The sequence below is a fragment of the Panthera uncia genome (assembly GCF_023721935.1).
Source record: "Panthera uncia isolate 11264 chromosome C1 unlocalized genomic scaffold, Puncia_PCG_1.0 HiC_scaffold_3, whole genome shotgun sequence".
Classification (NCBI taxonomy): Eukaryota; Metazoa; Chordata; class Mammalia; order Carnivora; family Felidae; genus Panthera; species Panthera uncia.
Genome location: NW_026057584.1, coordinates 25,854,612 through 25,877,718, shown reverse-complemented (window position 1 = coordinate 25,877,718; position 23,107 = coordinate 25,854,612).

Genomic DNA, 23,107 nt, shown 5'->3' with positions numbered 1-23,107 from the left:
CTATGTGTCTGTTTTTATGCCAATACCATGCTGACTTGATGATGACAGCTTTGTAGTAGAGGCTAAAGTCTGGGATTGTGATGCCTCCTGCTTTGGTCTTCTTCTTCAAAATTACTTTGGCTATTCGGGGCCTTCTGTGGTTCCATATGAATTTTAGGATTGCTTGTTCTAGTTTCGAGAAGAATGCTGGTGCAATTTTGATTGGGATTGCATTGAATGTGTAGATAGCTTTGGGTAGTATTGACATTTTGACAATATTTATTCTTCCAATCCATGAGCAGGGAATGTCTTTCCATTTCTTTATATCTTCTTCAATTACCTGCATAAGCTTTCTATAGTTTTCAGCATACAGATCTTTTACATCTTTGGTTAGATTTATTCCTAGGTATTTTATGCTTCTTGGTGCAATTGTGAATGGGATCAGTTTCTTCATTTGTCTTTCTGTTGCTTCATTGTTAGTGTATAAGAATGCAACTGATTTCTGCACATTGATTTTGTATCCTGCAACTTTGCTGAATTCATGTATCAGTTCTAGCAGACTTTTGGTGGAGTCTATCGGATTTTCCATGTATAATATCATGTCATCTGCAAAAAGCGAAAGCTTGACTTCGTCTTTGCCAATTTTGATGCCTTTGATTTCCCTTTGTTGTCTGATTGCTGATGCTAGAACTTCCAGCACTATATTAAACAACAGCGGTGACAGTGGGCATCCCTGTCGTGTTCCTGATCTCAGGGAAAAAGCTCTCAGTTTTTCCCCGTTGAGGATGATGTTAGCTGTGGGCTTTTCATAAATGGCCTTTATGATCTTTAAGTATGTTCCTTCTATCCCGACTTTCTCAAGGGTTTTTATTAAGAAAGGGTGCTGGATTTTGTCAAAGGCCTTTTCTGCATCGATTGACAGGATCATATGGTTCTTCTCTTTTTTTTTGTTAATGTGATGTATCACGTTGATGGATTTGCGAATGTTGAACCAGCCCTGCATCCCAGGAATGAATCCCACTTGATCATGGTGAATAATTCTTTTTATATGCTGTTGAATTCGATTTGCTAGTATCTTATTAAGAATTTTTGCATCCATATTCATCAGGGATATTGGCCTGTAGTTCTCTTTTTTTACTGGGTCTCTGTCTGGTTTAGGAATCAAAGTAATACTGGCTTCATAGAATGAGTCTGGAAGTTTTCCTTCCCTTTCTATTTCTTGGAATAGCTTGAGAAGGATAGGTATTATCTCTGCTTTAAATGTCTGGTAGAACTCCCCTGGGAAGCCATCTGGTCCTGGACTCTTATTTGTTGGGAGATTTTTGATAACCGATTCAATTTCCTCACTGGTTATGGGTCTGTTCAAGCTTTCTATTTCCTCCTGATTGAGTTTTGGAAGAGTGTGGGTGTTTAGAAATTTGTCCATTTCTTCCAGGTTGTCCAATTTGCTGGCATATAATTTTTCATAGTATTCCCTGATAATTGTTTGTATCTCTGAGGGATTGGTTGTAATCATTCCATTTTCATTCATGATTTTATCTATTTGGGTCATCTCCCTTTTCTTTTTGAGAAGCCTGGCTAGAGGTTTGTCAATTTTGTTTATTTTTTCAAAAAACCAACTCTTGGTTTCATTGATCTGCTCTACAGTTTTTTTAGATTCTATATTGTTTATTTCTGCTCTGATCTTTATTATTTCTCTTCTTCTGCTGGGTTTAGGCTGCCTTTGCTGTTCTGCTTCTATTTCCTTTAGGTGTGCTGTTAGGTTTTGTATTTGGGATTTTTCTTGTTTCTTGAGATAGGCCTGGATTGCAATGTATTTTCCTCTCAGGACTGCCTTCGCTGCATCCCAAAGCGTTTGGATTGTTGTATTTTCATTTTCGTTTGTTTCCATGTATATTTTAATTTCTTCTCTAATTGCCTGGTTGACCCACTCATTCGTTAGTAGGGTGTTCTTTAACCTCCATGCTTTTGGAGGTTTTCCAGACTTTTTCCTGTGGTTGATTTCAAGCTTCATAGCATTGTGGTCTGAAAGTATGCATGGTATAATTTCAATTCTTGTAAACTTATGAAGGGCTGTTTTGTGACCCAGTATATGATCTATCTTGGAGAATGTTCCATGTGCACTCGAGAAGAAAGTATATTCTGTTGCTTTGGGATGCAGAGTTCTAAATATATCTGTCAAGTCCATCTGATCCAATGTATCATTCAGGGCCCTTGTTTCTTTATTGACTGTGTGTCTAGATGATCTATCCATTTCTGTAAGTGGGGTGTTAAAGTCCCCTGCAATGACCACATTCTTATCAATAAGGTTGCTTATGTTTATGAGTAATTGTTTTATATATCTGGGGGCTCGGGTATTTGGCGCATAGACATTTATAATAGTTAGCTCTTCCTGGTGGATAGACCCTGTGATTATTATATAATGCCCTTCTTCATCTCTTGTTACAGCCTTTAATTTAAAGTCTAGTTTGTCTGATATAAGTATGGCTACTCCAGCTTTCTTTTGGCTTCCAGGAGCATGATAAATAGTTCTCCATCCCCTCACTCTCAATCTAAAGGTGTCCTCAGATCTAAAATGAGTCTCTTGTAGACAGCAAATAGATGGGTCTTGTTTTTTTATCCATTCTGATACCCTATGTCTTTTAGTTGGCGCATTTAATCCATTTACATTCAGTGTTATTATAGAAAGATATGGGTTTAGAGTCATTGTGATGTCTGTATGTTTTATGCTTGTAGTGATGTCTCTGGTACTTTGTCTCACAGGATCCCCCTTAGGATCTCTTGTAGGGCTGGTTTCGTGGTGACAAATTCCTTCAGTTTTTGTTTGTTTGGGAAGACCTTTATCTCTCCTTCTATTCTAAATGACAGACTTGCTGGATAAAGGATTCTCGGCTGCATATTTTTTCTGTTTAGCACACTGTAGATATCGTGCCAAGCCTTTCTGGCCTGCCAAGTTTCAAAGGAGAGATCAGTCACGAGTCTTATAGGTCTCCCTTTATAAGTGAGGGCACGTTTATCCCTTGCTGCTTTCAGAATTTTCTCTTTATCCTTGTATTTTGCCAGTTTCACTATGATATGTCGTGCAGAAGATCGATTCAAGTTACGTCTGAAGGGAGTTCTCTGTGCCTCTTGGATTTCAATGCCTTTTTCCTTCCCCAGTTCAGGGAAGTTCTCAGCTATAATTTGTTCAAGTACCCCTTCAGCACCTTTCCCTCTCTCTTCCTCCTCTGGGATACCAATTATGCGTATATTATTTTTTTTTAGTGTATCACTTAGTTCTCTAATTTTCCCCTCATACTCCTGGATTTTTTTATCTTTCTTTCTTTCAGCTTCCTCTTTCTCCATAACTTTATCTTCTAGTTCACCTATTCTCTCCTCTGCCTCTTCAAGCCGAGCCATCGTGGATTCCATTTTGTTTTGCATTTCGTTTAAAGCGTTTTTCAACTCCTCGTGACTGTTCCTTAGTCCCTCGATCTTTGTGGCAAGAGATTCTCTGCTGTCCTGTATACTGTTTTCAAGCCCAGCGATTAATTTTATGACTATTATTCTAAATTCACTTTCTGTTATATTATTTAAATCCTTTTTGATCAGTTCATTAGCTGTTGTTATTTCCTGGAGATTCTTCTGAGGGGAATTCTTCCGTTTGGTCATTTTGGAGAGTCCCTTGCGTGGTGAGGACCTGCAGGGCACTTCCCCTGTGCTGTGGTGTATAACTGGAGTTAGTGGGCGGGGCCGCAGTCCGACCCGATGTCTGCCCCCAGCCCACTGCTGGGGCCACAGTCAGACTGGTGTGTGCCTTCTCTTCCCCTCTCCTAGGGGCGGGATTCACTGTGGGGTGGCGTGTCCCGTCTGGGCTACTTGCACACCGCCAGGCTTGTGTTGCTGGGGATCTGGCGTATTAGCTGGGGTGGGTAGGCAAGGTGCACGGGGGCTGGAGGGGCAGGCTTAGCTCGCTTCTCCTTAGGTGATCCACTTCAGGAGGAGCCCTGTGGCAGCGGGAGGGAGTCAGATCCGCTGCCGGAGGTTTGGCTCCGCAGAAGCACAGAGTTGGGTGTTTGCGCGGAGCGAGCAAGTTCCCTGGCAGGAACTGGTTCCCTTTGGGATTTTGGCTGGGGGATGGGCGGGGGAGATGGCGCTGGCGCCTTTGTTCCCCGCCAAGCTGAGCTCTGCCGTCCGGGGGCTCAGCAGCTCTCCCTCCCTTTGTCCTCCAGCCTTCCCGCTTTCCGAGCAGAGCTGTTAACTTATGACCTCCCAGACGCTAAGTCGCGCTTGCTGTCGGAACACAGTCTGTCCGGCCCCTCCGCTTTTGCCAGCCAGACTCGGGGCGTCTGCTTGGCCGGCGAGCCGCCCCTCCGCCCCGGCTCCCTCCCGCCAGTCCGTGGAGCGCGCCCCGCCTCGCCGCCCTTCCTACCCTCTTCCGTGGGCCTCTAGTCTGCGCTTGACTCCGGAGACTCCCTTCTGCTAATCCTCTGGCGGTTTTCTGGGTTCTTTAGGCAGGTGTAGGTGGAATCTAAGTGATCGGCAGGACGCGTTGTGAGCCCCGCGTCCTCCTACGCCGCCATCTTCCGGAACCCAAAGAAAAACATTTTTAATAAAAATTGAAAATAAAAATGTATTTTTTCTCTTTCTGTATTCAAGAAAAAGAAGTGTAAATGAGAAAAGAAAAAGAAAAAAAAAAAGAAAGAAAGTTGAATAGATGGACCTGCTAACAGATTGAAATAGGACTGAAATTCCTTCGTTTTCTTTTAGAAGTCAGACTATGTAGCAGTTTCTAGTACATAAACTAAGTAGGCGGTGAGACTTGTGTTCTGGAAGAGCGAGGTAGGCCCAGTTGGTCAGGGCTCAGTGTAAAGGCTCTGTTCTCCACTAGATGGCGCTGCTAGCCTACTCGGGTGGAGTGTTGTGCCCCTCACAGGTGCGTATGCACATGCGTGGGAGCGGTTAAAATGGCGTCAACCAATTACCCAGTCTCTAGTATCCTTACTCTGTTCTCCCAGATCAGCAATTGCACACCTGTCTTCTGCCTTCAGCTTTCATCCACTCTCTGCTTTTTCACTCTCCGTGACCAGGCCCAGGTAGTACCTCTCTCCCGAGTTTTGTCTCAGATGCGGCTGTTTTCCCCGGCCCCTTACTTCTGAAGGACTGTGGCTTTGGCCCGTTCCGCCCCTCTGTGCGAGGGTCTCACTGAGCAGTGGCCAAAGGAGCAATGGCCGAATGTCGGCTGCACCCAAGAACGCTTGCTGGACCCTGCTGCTGCCTGTGCCCTGAGACTGAGGCCAGGTGCCAGGCCGCCCCAGAAAAAGTTCACGAGACAGTGTAGCTGCAGCTTTTCAGGGATTATGGAAAATCACAACACACATCTGGCACCAGGCTTCACCCTTAAGGACCTTGTTCCAGTAGCAGCAAATGTGACCGTTTTCTGGGGTCTGCTAGGACCAGGTGGCTTCAACAGTCTCTACCAAATGTCCTTCAGGCGGTGGAACTGCTTTTGCCCGTGTGGCCTGAAAACCTCCCAGACCGCACTCTGTTCCTGGGGATTCGCCCTTCTCACCAGAGCACCGCCAGGTATGGAGCTGTGGAGTTGCAGCCTTTGTGCTCCCCTTGTTTACAGTCTTAATGGAATTTAAACCCTCTCCTTTCTCCCTTTTTAGTTTAGTCCCTGCGGCTGTCTCCAATTTTCCACTTTCTCTCCAGCTGCTTTTGGGGAGGGGTGCTTTTCCCGTATTCCCCCCCACCCCCGCTCCGTTCTCTCTCTCCGCCCACAAAAGCATCTCCCTTCCCGAGGCTTCTCACTCCCCAAGTTTACCTCTCCGCGCCGTGTACATGCTGAATTCTGTGGTTCAGGTTGTGCAGATTGTTGTGTTAATCCTCTAATCAGTTTTCTAGGTGTGCAGGATGGTTTAGTGTTGTTCTGGCTGCATTTCATGGATGCGAGACACACAAAAATCTTCCATGCTGTTTCGCCGCAAAGGACATATCTGATAAAGGGTTAGTGTCCAAAATATATAAAGCACATTTTAAAATAGGATTTTAAAAGAATGATTTGTTTATCCCCAAATGATCCCACTGCTAGTGCTTTCCTCCTGGACTCATTCACACCCATCATCCTACACTTGATGATTAAGACCTTCCCCTTAGAGCTGCCTTGACTAATCAACCATATCTCTGCTGCTCTTCTCCATTCCTGCCACAGCATCTTGTTTGTGTCCTCCAGGCCCCTAACTCCAGTCTTTTCCAATTTATCCAATTACATTGTCAGTTGTTTGTTTACTTTTTTCCCTATTTATTCCACTGGAATGTAGTCAATATGAGAATATAAATCTCATCTGCCTTGTCAACCACAGAAAAGCCAAGGCCATGGAGTAGGCATTCCGTGTAGATTTGTTGTATGAATAAACACAGAGAACTAGGCCTCTATAGGAAGAACTTAGATTTGGGAGATTTACTCATCCTCTTTCAATTTTGTTTTTGAAACAATGATTCTTCTTAAGAGAGATGTTGTAACTTAAGCTTGCTTCAGTATTAGGGGAAAGTCTTGGGCATCCTTTAGAAGTCACTCTTAGAGCAGTAGTCTTGGGAGTCTCTGGAAAGTTCTTCCAGTTAAAGAATTCAAAATCTAGGGGCCACAGAAATCACTGTGATGAGTACCTTTTCTGGTACTTCCAATATTAATTTGTAATGAGGACTCATGGAAGCAACTCTGATGTTTGTCTAGTTTCTCTGCACTCCTCAACATATGTCTGCTTTCCTCAAAATGATGCATGTCTGGAGGGAGGTGAAACAGCCATTAAACCTGGAAGGTATTTATCCTCCTTTCTTTTGGCATTTTATTGCCCTTTAACTCATTTGTGAAAATTTTCAAATGGGAATAAAAGTCCTTTTCATTAAAATGGCCAGTGTGCATAGATCTCTTTGTTCTTCCCTGTAGAAGGTCTTTTGATCAGTACATGAGGAGGGAATTTATGAAGAAAGAAAGCTTGGAAAATTTATCTCCACAGATAAAAGTATCAGAGCAAAATACATGGATTCCATTTAGCAAGATAAAATTATTTTCAAACCAAAATTATAAAATTATTCCTGGCTGAAAATATTAGCAAAGCTACAGATGGAATGTCTGTTGGTGGTGCGACTGGTTTGTTTAGAATGTAGGAAAAACAAAGGCATATTTGTCAATGTCCATCTAATTGCTGTCAGTAGGGAGAGAAGTTACATCATTTTTAGAAGCTTAAACCCCAGCTAGGGTACTTTGGCTATTATTTGTTTTTAACTTCCATTCTGCAGGCTAAGAGGAAATAATACATGCTTTTGCCCCCATGAGTTTTTAAATCTCTGCCTTTTAACATGTTCCTTTCTGGTATTAAACTTGGTAGTTATACATGTAAAGGACTTGAGTTTATGAAGCATGGAACAGAGTTTGAGATACCAGGAAGTTTAAACATAACACACTTATAGTGATAATTTGCTATCTATTAAGTGCTTTTGTTTAATTCATATTGTTAGGATATATTTCTATGGCTTTTGAATTGTATTTCTTTTAGTAGCATTCTTTGATGAATTCTAATTAGGTAGGAAATTTATAAATACAGAAAAATATGAAAAAGGAAAAAAAAATCATGACCTATAATAACTTGAACCAGGGATGTACACCACTGATAATTTAGCAAATTTCCTTGTAATATCTGTGCAGAGATATGTGTAGTACATATGCATATATGCATGTAAATGTGTATATACTCATATACTAAGCTCAAATGTCTAAGCATATCTTGTAGCACCTGAGTATAAAATGAGGTCACTTTCATATATCCAATAAATAATAATCAACACCTAGTATGTACAATGCAGTGTCTTAGTCACTAGGGACCTAACAGTGAACAAAACCCCCAAACCTCTTCCCTCAGGGAGTTGTCCTGGGAAGAAAGTCAGTAACTTTCACTGATGGGAATTACAGTGGTTTAAGCCCTAATTTTAGTCTTTCTTCACAACTTTTTCTGTAAGTCTGTCCTGTACTCAGGAAGACAGTCAGTATCCTTCTACAGCTCCAGCAGGTCCTGGAGTGGGACACTTGGAGGTCAGTGATATGGTTCCTGGTGATCATTTCTAAATAGTTTAGCACCACTCGGAGAGGTGACGATGCATGTTGTTTGAAGTGATGCGGCTCTGGCCCCAGAACAGCATATCCTTCTCTGTGCTGCAAAGTCCTGATGTTAATCAGACAGTCATCTTTAAAAGCTTATCATTAAGCTCCTCATTCCACTGTTACACAGTATATTTCTTTTGGATTCGAAACTCAACACTAGTAACTTGTCAAAATATTCCTTTCTACTTGAAAAGAGCTCCAATTACGTTTTCTCTATCTCATTACATTTTTATGTGATATTTTAGGTGCTCTGGTAGCCTGCAATAGCTGTCTAAAATCCTTTCCCTTAATCTGCCTCTTCTCCCATTCCTGGCCTTGAAAGAGGGGAGGAGTGTATTTATTCTTTATCCAGCCCAAGAGCAGGACAGACCCTTTTCTTAATTCCCTACTGCTCTGTAGTAACTTCACACACGACAGAACTCTACTTGGTTGCCAGAATACATGCCAGGAAATAAAATCTAGAGAACAATGTAAAGTTCTATTAGGTTAGGCTACTCTTGGGGTTTGCAGACTTAAAACCAAGGAAACCCTGGTTGGATACCTCTCTGCCCAACTCCTGTTTGTCACTCTGTGAAAATCTCCCTCTTTCATTTTTTTTTTTAATGCTTATTTATTTTGGGACAGAGACAGCAAGCAGGAGAGGTCAGAGAGAGAGGGAGAGAGAGTATCCTAAACAGGCTCCACACTGACAGCACAGAGCCTGACAAGGGGCTCGATCTCACAGACCATGAGATCATGACCTGAACTCATATCAAGGGTCGGATACCTGGCTGACTGAGTCACCCAGGTGCCCCTATCCCTCTTTTAAAGGACTGTACCCATGTAGAACTGTCCAAAGCCCAGAAATTCTCTCAAAAAGCAAAGGAAATTCCTTTCTTATTGCCTAAGTTTTACCTTTACAACTCTAATCTCTTATGTCAGGGTTTCCATATCCTAAGATGATATATCATGTAAATAAAACCTTCTTTTAGAGGACCTCCTCTTGTAGACATAGTTGGGTCCCAATTCTCTGGCCAGACAGAACAATCACAATACTCCGTGTAACACCAGTATATAGTAAGATACCTAGTCTTAGATAAAACTGAAGATTCATAGAGCCCAGCACTCCATTGTGGTTCCTTTGGTTGGTCTTATATCCTACATGAGGTGATCATTCCTCCATCTCTCTACATCCTTCCTCTTGTCTTCAAAATCTCAATTCCAGATTCTCTGTAAGCAACTGTTTAAACAAAAATATGTGTACGTACACACACACACACATGTCTTCCTAGGAGAATAAACAGAATATCTAGGTATTGAATATTCTAAGCCTTTGAATAGCTATGACACCTTTACCAAAGAGACAAAAAAAACATTTAGAGAAAAAAACTGCTAAAAAAATTTACCTAATTTATATTATATTCACAGTCAGGTAAATATTGTTTTCACACATTTCTCCAAGGTAATGACTGGGATTTATTTTATATTCATGAAACCAAAGTGGATTCCTAGAAAAAAAGAACATTACATTTTCAAAAAAAAATTAGGGTTTTTATTGCATATGCATTACATTTTATTACATATACATATATTTTTAACAAACTATTGTTATATCCTATATTGACTTTGTACAATAAACTTTTCGTTAAACCTTGTATGTGACCATTTTCCCATGTCATTAACAATTTTCGAAAGCTTCATCTTAGTGGCTGTATCCATAATGTACAACTTATTTTGTCATGTTTCTTTTATTTAGAGGAAATCTATTTTGCTTCCATTTTTTTCTACTACAAACAACATTGGAATGGTTATCTATATGCATTTGCTTGCTTCATTGACTATTTCCTTAAGATATATGCTTGCTGGTGACACTGTTGTGGCATAGGATCTTAAGGCTCGATCTCAAGAAGATGGGTCTTTATTTCCTTGACCCTACTACATAGTAATGTATCCTTTTCTGTGGAGTTGAGAACTAACAAATTATGATCAGTTACTAAGCAATGTTTGTCCAGGTTACTGTGCCTTTTCTATAGTTGCACTAAGGGCAACTCAGTTAAGATCTTAAATTTTCTGGCTTATGGTATCCCTTTAGGAAAGTGTTATTTGTTTAAACAACTGGCATTTAGTAATAATATATTTAATTTAATTATTCATATACATTTATTTAATGTAATCACAACAAAAATCTGCATTTTTCAGGTATAATGCAAAGTGAATCTAAATATCAAATTCTTAAGAGGATAATACATAGTTGTCTGTGACTAAATACAGGTCTCAGAAAGTGTAAGCAGAGCCGGCCTGGTGTCTGTGCCCACCACTTCTGAATCATTATTGACAGGGCTGAACCTCCAGGAACTATCTTCTTTTGACTCTGAAGGGGGTATTAGTATCAGAGGAAGTGAAGTCTGTGCTCCATGAGAAGAGAATCCAGTCCCGCTGTGCTGTAGTTATAACACATTTCTTATGCAATGTCTTTCCATGCTGATTACGGTGTGTTGATTACTCACATCTGGGACTCGCATTTGATTAGGCTCACTGAGTTTAGCTCTTCTTCCCACTTCTAATTGTCTCTTTTCTCAATCTTCTCTGTCTTTATTGTCATTGAATTTCATTTTAGTCTGTAGTCAAATTGATGGCTTCTCGAAGGTTTCATTACATTTTTTTACTTCTTTGAGTTCTTTTTCCAAGGTTCTGCTATGTTTGCCCTTTCTAATATATTTGGACCTTTGACTGAGTAAGTAAACATTCAGAGATGCATATAATTCTATAGTCACTCTCTGTCACCAGTGAACTGTTTATAAGTGAACAGATATGATTTTCATTTCATCTCTAAATACTTACTCCTTCATCAGATTAGCTAGAGTGATCAGAAGAAGGCTGTTTTGACCTTTGGAAAATATACTTAGTTGTGGTGTCTCTCTCTGTCTCTGCATCTCTGTCTCTGTCCCAGTCTTTATCTCTCTCTAAATAGATGATGGATAGATAGATAGATAGATAGATAGATGATAGATAGATGATGATAAGTGGATAGATAATCAGGTATAGAGTGTCATACGCCTAGTAAGCACTAAGTATTCATGAGTTCCTTCTATATTCCAAAATTTTTACATTTTAATTTAGTCATGTAAATTTTTATATTTTAGTTTAGATATGTAAATTAAAGGCCCTAAAACTGAATTATCTCTGAAATGCTTAAGTGAGAATTTTTATAAGTTACCAAACTCCATGTTGGTCAGTATCTTCATTTTACATATTTAAACACAAATAATCTAGGTCAACTTTCATTGTAAATTAACACATTTTCTGTGCTTGCCCTTGGCTAAGTGCTTATAAATATACAATTTAAAATATTCCCTGCCTACCCAAGGAGTCCTGACTGAAGCTAACAATGAAGAATTCTTACCATTATACTAAACTATGGTGCTAGACATAGTCTTTTGGAGTATGAGAGGACACTGGCTTCCTGTATAATAAGTGACTATGTAGTTCCCCTCTCACAACATAAATATAACAAACTTTCATATTGTTAGTCATACATAGGTTACACTGTTATGTTGGTGTTTAAAGCTGGAGTTTTAGAAAGTTAGTGTTTTTTTTTTAAGTTTATTTACTTATTTTGAGATAGAGAGGGAGAGGGTGAGAGAGAATCCCAAACAGGCTCTGTGCTAACCGCACCATCCCATGAACCACGAGATCATGACCTGCGACAAAATCAAGAGTCAGATGCTTTACTGACTGAGCCACCCAGACGCTCCTAATGTTTTGTTTTGTTTGAGATATCACTTAAACACATTAAATAGTATAACCTTTGAAAGATGATTATAGATCTGAGAGGAATAACAATTTAGCATCAGCCCCCAGTCAACTGGTTTCTATTCAACAATTCATCCAATAAGTATCTCTTGAGCATCCACTACTTAGGTTTGGGGAAGTATCAGCAAATAAAACAAAAATTCTGATGCTATGGTACTCTAATACCCAAAGTCAATTTTACTAAGTGTTCTCCAGTTAAAGGAGTAGTTTATCTATTACTCCCTATTTGTACACAGAATGCTGGGCAGTGCCAGAAAGATTATCATGTGATTGAGTAACCAGGAAACAAATATCCCAGGACATCCTGGGATAAAAAAATTTGTATCACATAATCTACCATGTTACACATATCCAGTGAAAGACAGAAATTGTAAAAATGACAAAACTGTAATTACTGTTAGGATTTTATGCTGTTTTAAGAAACTACTGGTATCTTGTGAATATGGAAGGTCATTTGACTTGCCCAAGGACATGAAGAATGCTGGCTTTTTTGTCACGAATATTACATTCCGGCTTTTTCAGTCAGCATACTTAGTTTTGCTATGAGGGAATTGTCAACTGATTTTCATGATATCGTATTGTTTATTCTGCTACTAAGTTGAAGACTATTCCTGTTAACATGACAGGTGTTAGTCTGTTTTGTTTAGATTATACAATGTGATCTGCTTGGACAATGGAAATAATGCAAAGCGTTCAAACATACACACACACCCACACATTCAGTATACGGTTAATTAAAATAAAAAATCATGATGAAATTTATGAACTAGAATGTCATTTTTCTATTTTGAAGAATAATATTTTTTTCAGTGTAGGAAAGGTGTTATGCTATGAGAACTCGTGTTATAAAAACAAAAATTGATTGAATTCAAACCTATTAGGGAAACAGTAGATGGGCTAAATTAAAAAAGAATACCATGAAAGCAAAGCATTATATTTGTTTATGAAAACTTATGATTTAAATGAGAACTAAAGGTTTTAATTGAAACAATTGATTGGCTTAAAATGGTTTATGCAAGATTTTAATTTAGAAATTACTGTTTATCTCTGTCACAACCATTTTTTCATAAGCTGACTTTAGCAGCAATGAAACATCTCATTAGATTGACACGTTACATTTTGAGAAATAATTATTTGCTTTATTATGATTCCTTTTAAAAGAACACAAATCTTTTCTTTTTTTTTTTATTTAAAAAAATTTTTTTTAACGTTTATTTATTTTTGAGACAGAGAGAGACAGAGCATGAACGGGGGAGGGTCAGAGAGAGGGAGACACAGAATCTGAAACAGGCTCCAGGCTCTGAGCTGTCAGCACAGAGCCTGACGTGGGGCTCGAACTCACGGACCGTGAGATCATGACCTGAGCCGAAGTCGGCCGCTTAACCGACTGAGCCACCCAGGTGCCCCCACAAATCTTTTCTTCAAAAAAGTTTGTGTATACAAGTACACACAGGCACACACACCTTTTATATTTCCTAATTCTCCACAAACTCTTTTCTAAAAAACAAATTAAGAACATAATTATTTTCATTAAGAACAAATACAATGTTAGTCTTAAGCTTCTTTAAACTACTTCAAAATCCTATGGAAGTCATTTGGGTTTAAAAAGTTAAGTAAAAAATAAGCAAAGCATTTTGTTGCCTTTTCAGTTATCACAAAACTCAAAATTCAAGCAGATATCTCAGGTCTTCTGCATTTGCATAAAGTCTTTAGTTTAAAGAGCTAAATAACTTTGACTATGTCAACTTTTTGATCCACAGTGCCCAGTATTGCATTTCACATCACATAACTTTCCTCCACAGCAAGATCCTTTCTAGGTTTTAAAGTTCTTTTTAAACTTCTTCATATTATATCTCTATACCTTATTTGATTTCCCATCTTTAAGCTTTTTCTCATACATGGATTCCCTTTATTACTCTTGTATACTTCATACCTCCCAATCTCTTCAGAGTCTTTTAGATTCCAGCTTCATATTTATCTGAAACATGCTGTCTTCATTTTCTTCCTACCCAGTTCAAATCCAATGATCATTATTTATTTCAACTATTTTCACACCAACCATCTCTACTCCCTTGTCTGTTTGTCCCCATCTTTGATGAATCTTATCTGCTTTTAAGGTCACTGGCATGGCCATTAGTAGGCTTCAGATGGTCTTCTCTCAAACTTACTCATCTGGGCCTCTCCACAGGGCTGCCTCACCACATGGCATTTGGGTGTTCGCAAAATGAGCATTCTAAAAAAGAGAATGAGAGAGCACTTCTAAGACAGAAGCATGATTTTTTTATGTAAACTATTCTTGTAATGTATTCAGAAGCATACATTACTTCTGTTGCATTCTACTCATTAGAGAAGAATCAAGGGGAAGTGATTACATAAATTAGGCATGAATACTGAAGGTAAGATCAGTGGGGATCATCTTAAAATATACCTACCACAGGGGGAGAAAAAATATTAAAATGTTGACCTATTTGTACAGATGGTGCGCTATGACTGTCCCCCCATGGACTCGCACCACAGTCACCAGAGCCACCCCCCGCAGGTACCCAGGCCACAGGCACTCTGCCACAGCAGGTCCAGGTCCCATAATTATTTCATTACATCTTCTGGAAGTCTCAGTGGGATGCATTGGCTCAAGATTGCAGTCAACCTCCAAGTCCAGTTTGACACTAAGATCCAAGTCCAAGTCCTCCTCTGTCTTCAGATCCAGGTGTAGGTCCAGGAGTCCTCCCTCCATGGCCAAGAGGGAGTCCAAGTCCAGCTCACAATGCAAGAGTCCTCCCCAAGTCTCTTGAGGAGGAAGGAGTGGTGTCTTCTTAAGCAAATGATGTGTCACAAAGCAACATAACTAATGAAAGACTTGGGGGAAAACGACCACACACAAAGTCCATTGAAGAGTCCTTTGAACAAGCTACTGGCTATTGAAAAGGTTGTTTTGTGATATTTTGTCTAGTTTTTTTTTTTTTTTTTTTTTACATGTTTTGAGCTTTGCCTCAGGTGGCAAATTTCATGTTATGTGCCATTTTGTTGCTGTTATTCTAATTTCTTGTAATTTAGTGAGGTGAATGACTTCAGATTTCATTAGTGGGTTGGCTATTTGAGATAAATTTTCCTTTTTGTTTATACAGGGCTGACTTTTTTTGTTTGAAATTAAACAGATTGGTAACCTCATTTGTGGCCTCCTGACTTTTAAGGAAATGTGTGCAGCCATTACACACAGCCTAATGCTATCAAGGGATTGCCTCAATATTGCCTTCATTCCTTAAAATCAAAACCCTACAAAAGTTGGTGTAAATGTATTTATATATGTTATTTAACTTCAGACCTAAATGGTAATTTGAACCCAGACTTGTAGAAAGACTTCTCAGCTGAAACTACTTGATTTTTTGAAAGGATTGTTTATCAGACACAATTCTAATCTCTTCTTATGTGTATTTTTGTGCTGTAGGCACAGTGGTATAGCAGATGAGTAATGCTGGTTAATGAGTAAGGTGGTGCATTGCTGTGCAGGGTGCTTGGCTGTTTCCTGTTTGCTCCTGTTTGCTCCTGTGTAAAGATGTCATGTTGTGCAGAAACAACTGGCTGTCCAGGTTATTAAAATGCTCGACAGCTGTGCTTCCAGTCACCTGGGCCTTGCATATAAATAACAGAACCTACAGTGAACACATGGAGCTGATAATAAATGCACCTTTTTTCCTCCCCTCCCCCCCAATGGTAAATCTGATCATCTTCATGTATGAACTTAAAATATAGAAAATGTTAATGAAGCAAATGGTTGGTAACTTTGTAAGTGCTTATAACATAATGCACCTTTTTGCTCATATAACTATTGTTTTTGTAGTTTAATTAAAACTTTTTTTTGGCATTAAAATTTTTTTGACCCATTCACGAGAAGCAAAGATAAAGGAAAAGAAAAAGAAAATACAAAGTGAGATTGTAGAAATAAGCCCAATGTGTAACTACAATAAATTAAACATGTAAGAATGAGCTATTAAATACAGAAATTATTTTCCTTATATTCAAAATATAAATATTTATGTAAGGAGAAAAAGTTTGAAGAGACATAATCTTATTTGTAGATACTATGATTATTTTCATAGAATATTCAAAATAATTTTCACACTCTTAGAATTTATTAGAGTTGATGTTCTCTAATAAGTTTTTAGGATTTAGTTTTAGGATACAAACTCAACATATAAAAATCTTATAATACAGAGACAAAACTAATTGGGAGGCATAGAGAGTAAAATTTTAGTTCTCAATAGCAGTAAAAGTGATGTTTCCCAGGAATAGGCCTGACCAAAAGTGTTCAAACCTCTGGGTACAAAATTACAAAATAATGATGAGGACCATAAAAGGCATACATAAATGGAGAAAGCTGAATCTGTATTTGTTCTGAAAAATATCAGTATCATCAAAATAGTTTTCTTCAAATTAACGTAAAATGTTAATACAATTGCAACTTCCAACGTTTCTTTTTGATAGAATTGGAAATGCCACCCCTGTAATTCATATATTAGAAGAAATAGGCAGAATGGATAGCAATTATAAAGAGTAAGATGGGAAGAGTTGTTCTACCAGATATGTAGACATACTATACAACTATAATAATTAGAACTGTGGAATTAGCAAAAATACACCAACGGTACAAAATAAAGGGTCTGCAAACAGAGCCACACATATAAAATGATTTAATATATGACAGTGTTAACATTATAAAAAAGAGGGGAAATGGTAAATTGCTTTATATATAGTGACAGAAAAGTAGAAAAAAGAAAATTAGATGTCTTTCTCACACTGCACACCAACATGATATTCAGGTAGACCAAAGTACTAAATATGAACAGCGAAATTTAATTGAAGATCTCCAAATAATACAGGACTTCTTAAGTAAGATAAAGAAAAGTGCAAACAAACAAACAAAAAATAGACATACATTTAATCATTTATTTCCAAAGGAGGAAACCAAATAGGGAAAATAGGCCTATATCCTGGTGATAATGGAAATAAATTAGTGGATATATATACTAATACACATGTATTTTCTTTTTTTTTTTAATTTTTTTTAATGCTTATTTAATTTTGAGAGACACAGAGAGACAGAGCATGAGCAAGGGCAAGGCAGAGAGAGAGGGAGACACAGAATCTGAAGCAGGCTCCAGGCCCTGAGCTGTCAGCACAGAGCCCGATGCAGGGCTCAAACCCATGGACCGCGAGATCATGACCTGAGACAAAGTCAGATGCTTAACCAACTGAGCCACCCAGGTGCCCCAATACACGTGTATTTTCTAATATACATTCTATTTTCACAGTTGGTGAAAATAGAAACTACCATTTTGGAGATCAAGTCAACAATAGCTGATAAATGTGAAGATGGATGCTCTTACCATACAGTGAACAAATTCCACTTCTTGGTACATCCATAGATAAGATGTGTAAACACTTGTGCAAAATGAAATGCAGGAATGTTGGGGCATTGCTTTTAATAGCCCAAACTAAAAATATCCCAAATGTCTATCAATCAAGAATGTAAATCTAAATCATTATAGTTGTAGCACAAAACTGTACAATGTTTAAAAAGAACAAACATCATCTATTGACATGGCTAAATGTCAAATATATAGTTTTGGGTGAAAAGAATAAGTTGCAGAATAATATATACTGTTTTCTGCCACTCGTATAAAGTATAAAAACAAATAAAATGCTAAATTGTAGCACTTTATGTAAATATGCAGTATAAATATAGATACATTCATGGAATTGATAAAACTCAATTTACTATAGTAATCTAAGAAAGGCAAATGGAATATCAGTTATATATGTTTTTTTTTGAAAATTCTTTGTAAAAAAGATCAGAAGCATATAAAAAATACTAGTAAGATTTGATAAAACTGGGGTAGTGGGTACATAGGAGCTCATCTTTTGTATTTTTATCTGTTCATTTGAAATAATTAACAATATATTTTTTTAAAGTAATCACCTTCCCTGTCCATTTTCACTAACATTTCTGTGGTCCAGAAATGTGTTGATTTATGCCTGGAACTCTCACACGGCCTTACTTCCTCATACTTTGCCTTCAACCTGATCTTCTGCCAGTCAATTCCAGCTTATCCCTTACTACCATCAGCAGGAACATCAAATTTCCTGTTACTATCATTTCATAATATCTATTATATCAAGTCTGAGCTTCTATTTCTTTCTTTCAAGGCCATCCAGAATCTGCCAAGACTGTTCATTCTTACAACACTTTCTCTTCCACAGGAACCCTGTACTGCAATTAAATGTAACTATGCACTGTCCCTTTACTCAACTCCAAAGCCATTTCATCAAGTCACAGTGCAACTGACATAACTTCCATAATGTTCTTTTCCTAACTACTTCAGCTCATTTAAGGTTTGCATTATCTGTAAATTCAGTATTGTAGCATTCACCTCTTAAATAGTCTATTCTGATTTTAGAATTTGGATTTGGACATTTAGCTAATTTTGTGAGGACCAGGACAGGTCTTACATTCTTTTATGTTAACCACAGGGCTAAACACACAAATTCCCTCAACTACTTTTTGTTCCAGGATGATTTAACGGCTCTTAGGCCCTCGCTGAGAAAGCTGGACTATTCTTGACTTTTCCTACTCTTTCACCCCTCTTCAAATAGCTGCTAAGTCTTATTTTTCAGTTTTGTTAATATATTTCTATTCAGTGTGCTTATCTCTGTTTTCATTGAACAGCCTTTTTAAAGCCAGTGTTACTTTATATAAGTAGCAGAAGACTTGGAAAATTATAATATCTAAGATGATACATCTTCATGAAATTATCACCTGATACTTGCACAGTTGGGGAATTTTGCTGTTCTACACTAATAACAATCTATGTAACAACTCTGGTATCCCTCTATATCCCATAATGAAGTCAGATTTATATTTATGAAATATAATTTGGTCATTCTTTTGCTTAAAGATTTTTAATGGCTTTCCATTGTCCTTATGAAGTCCCAAATACTTCACATGACCCATAGAGCCTGGTGTCATCTCCCACCACCTGCTTCTGCAGCCTTATCTAATGCCACTCACCTCTAAGCTGTAGACACATTCCCTTCTTTCAATTCCTCCAGATGCCATTTGCTTTATCCCCTCAGGGATTTTATACAGGTTAATCTGTCTTTCTAGAACCCATTTCTAGAAACTTTTGTTCTTCAAGTCTTAATTATAATTTTCTTAATGAATCTTTCCTTAACTCTTGCCCCTACTCATTCCACTCAAACCATTATAATATCAAAGCTCCTTTTATTTATTTCTTACAGCACTTAGCAAAATATAATTAATTTTTTCCCCTGAGTCCATAAGCACCACAGAGAATGAGATTCTATTTTCTCCCTATTTTATCTCCAATAGATGACATTTCCTTGGATACAGTAGATGTATATACATATTCATTGAATGTGTAAATGGACTCCACAGGAATATTTATTAATTACTTTTGACTGTTTAAAATAGATGGTAAATGTATTTTTTTACATAGTTCTCTCTACTTACCTCAATTTCCGCTCACTTGTTGTCATTCTGTTTTCAGAGATTGAAGAAGATAAACAAAACCATTTCTATAAAATCTAGAGGAGATCAGAGTTAAGCCAAAAATCTGAGTATGTTCAATAACTTTTATTTTTCATTTTTTCCAAAGTTAGAAAATAGAAGTAAATACTTCATAAGTAATGATTTTTCTCCCTTATTCAAGTGCAACTCAGCTTATTAGGGTGGTCACTGACTATTTTTTAAATAGGAATTCCTGGGGATTAAGGAGGGACCAGAATCTTTACTAGAAAGCATTTAACATTAACAACAACAAAATAAACACATAACTTCAATGTTCGGCACTTTCAAGTCAACACTCCTACTTGGCCCATTGTTTAATACTTTCTTTAATCATTTCCTCTGCTTGCATCTGTGTTTTCAAAGTTGCAATAGTCCTACACAATGTTTAGAAACTGTAACACAATTCCACTCTCAAAATGGAAAGGGAGAAAAAAAAGACAACCTACATTTCACACCCTGCCATGTTCTGGCTGCACTAAGTGATTAATGATAATGGCCATTTGCCCAAAATATAGACTGAGTTAACAAATGGGATTGGAAAACAACTTTATGATAAATGTAGGAAATATATTATTCTTTTTCTATGCTATATACCTTTCTTTGTACATAAAATGGAAAGCATTCTTAAATTCTATTTGCACATAATAACGCATGAAATTACAGCTTTTATAATGCCATGTATTGAGAGGAGTTGGATTGATTTGGTCAGCCAAGGAATGCAGCCTGTGAGAATTACGTTTATTAATACCTTATAACCTGCAGAGTTCTTCTAAAGGAAATATTACATATTATAGATTTATGGTTTATTTTATGGAGACTCTGTACTTGATACAGAAGAGATAATTTTGGAGTTTCCATCCTTATGTTTACCTGGCCAGTACCTACTTATTTACATAAAGGTTATGATGATGAGCTTTAGAACAAAAAGTTTAACTGAATCGAAGGGAAAATCATCCATGAAGAATTAGGTCCCTCTGGAAGTGATACATTTCTCTTACTCCTTTAAATTGTGTTTTAGCTTCTCTCAGTGAAGAGAGGTGAAGGAATGGCTCCCCATGACCCATTTTGTAAATGATAAAATGTTCTAGGCCTTCAGTCAGGTAATGGGGAAAGTCTGTTCCCAGTACTATGCATCTGATTGTTCTCTAATAAACTAAATGTAATTAAAAATAGAGCAAGGCCATTGCATTTTAATAGCTTGGATTCTTCCCTGTGGAAGAGTCAGCAAACAGTGAGAGAATATGAAGATTCAGCTCCCTAGCACCTGCCAGGCAGCCTTTCTCAAGATTAACAGCATCACACCAGGTTATTAGAGGAAACATAAATACTTTTGAAGCTCTGTGGGTAGTTACGATATCACGTTTTATTATCTTCTCCTAAAATGGAATTACTCACTGTAATTGCTTGCCCGTCACAGGCCAACAAACATGACAGAAGAAATCCTACATATTGGGGAGCAGGGATATAATGCAAAAGCAGCTGGCCTAGAAAATGTTTTTAGGGACACATTATTACATATTTATAATAATCATAATTAAAATTTTATAGCACTTTACAGCTTCTAGGATAGGCATATATTTATGCCTTGCAATTTGAAGTGGGCTTAGTAGTTATTTGAATTCCAATTCGGATAAGGAAATAGGGGTGTAAAGATGTTGAGTGATTTGCCTAAGAATCCTGCTGCCAGTAATTGCAAAGTTGAGAATGAGCCCAATCTCCCAACTTCATTGTCTGTTCTTTCTGCCATTCTGCATGGCCTCACTTAATTCAGTAGCAAACACATATTTGCAGTTCCTTTGTGAACCACACCCTTCTTGGAGAAGAGTTGGTTTTCAAGAAACTAGAATTCCCCAGAAGAATAATGGAGGATAACTAAAATGCAAAGAAATTACAATGTCATACGTGGCCATACAGAAGTTTAGAGATTTGTTGTTAGGCATGGGCTATTTGATAGTATACAGGAAGTCACCATCTCTATGAGTAAGACGAAAAAAGAGATACATTAGGAGACACTTTATATGTTGTTATTATTTTTGCTTTTGTTGACTTTATTTCCAAAATAAGCTTGATTATGAAAAGGTGGGCTGAGTCTAAAGATGGAATGGGACTAATACACAGAGAAGTACAGACTGGGAGATGATACTTGTGTAAGATATTATTGGATAAAAAACTGTTATCCAAAATAAACAAAGAACTCTTAAAACTCAACAATAAGGAGATCAACATCCCAATTAAAAACGGGCAGGAGATTTAAACAGATGCTTCAACAAGGAAGAATACAGATGGCAAAGAAGCCAATGGAAAGCTGCTCCACATCACATGTCATTAGGAAATTGCAAAAACTTAAACAACAATGAGATACCACTACTCACCTATTAGAATCACATCACTAAAATCCAAAATACAGACAATGGCAAATACTGATGCAGATGTAGACAAATAAGAACTCTCATTCATTGCTGGTAGAAATGCAAAATGGCCACTTTGGAGGACAGTTTGGAAGTTTCTTACAAAACTAAACATCCTCTTACCATATGACCTAGCAATTGTGGTCCTTGGTATTTACCCACCAAAATTAAAAAACTTATGTTCACACGAAAACCTGCACATGGATGTATATAGCAGCTTTTTAATAATTGCCAAAACTTGGAAGTAACCAAGATGTCCTTCATTTGGTGAGTGGAAAATAAAATACCAGATAATGGAATATTATTTCGTGCTGGAAAGACTTAAGCTATCAGACCATGAAAAGACATGAAGGAAACTTAAATGCATAGGATTAAGTGAAAGAGATTCATCTGAAAAGTCTATATATGGTATGACTCCAACTATAAGACATTCTGGAATAGGCAAAGATATGAAAATAGCAAAAGAGGGTGCTTGCCAGGGATGGGAGGGAGGAGGGATTAATGGGAAATAAAAAGGATTTTTAGAACAGTGAAACTATTCTGTATGATACTACAATGAAGTGTTGTACACTATATTAGTTTTGACAAATGTATAAAGAGATTTATCCACCATTGTAGTATTGTACAGAATGATGATATCCTTCAACAAGAATGAATCCTAATATAAACTGTGGACTTTGGGTGATAATGATAAGCCAATATAAGTTCACTGATTATAACCAACGTATCTCTCTGGAGTGAGATTTTGATACTGGGAGAGGCTGTACATGTACGGACACATGGACTATATGGGAACTCTCTGTACATTTCTCGTCATTTTGCTGTAAGCCTAAAACTGCTCTAAAAATAAGCTGTCTTATTTTAATAACCTTTTTAAATTAAAAAATGTAGTATGGGGAATATCACATCTATATGGGGAAATGAGTGCTGTCACACTCAACAGCACAATGTGTGGCCAGCAGGAAGTGAAGTCAGTGATAACATGTTTTAAAATCCATTTGAGGTCTGGAGAAAATAGGGAGAATTTTAAGTCAAGACTCCTAGACCCCATATTTTACTAAACTAAATGAATATTGGAAGTTCTGACTGTACATCGTACCAGTACATGGAGATTCATTCCATTTATTACCGTACAAACCATTGCTGACTGGTATATCTCAGTCCTAGACTATCTGGAGAGGAATGATCCATAAAGGTCCAGTT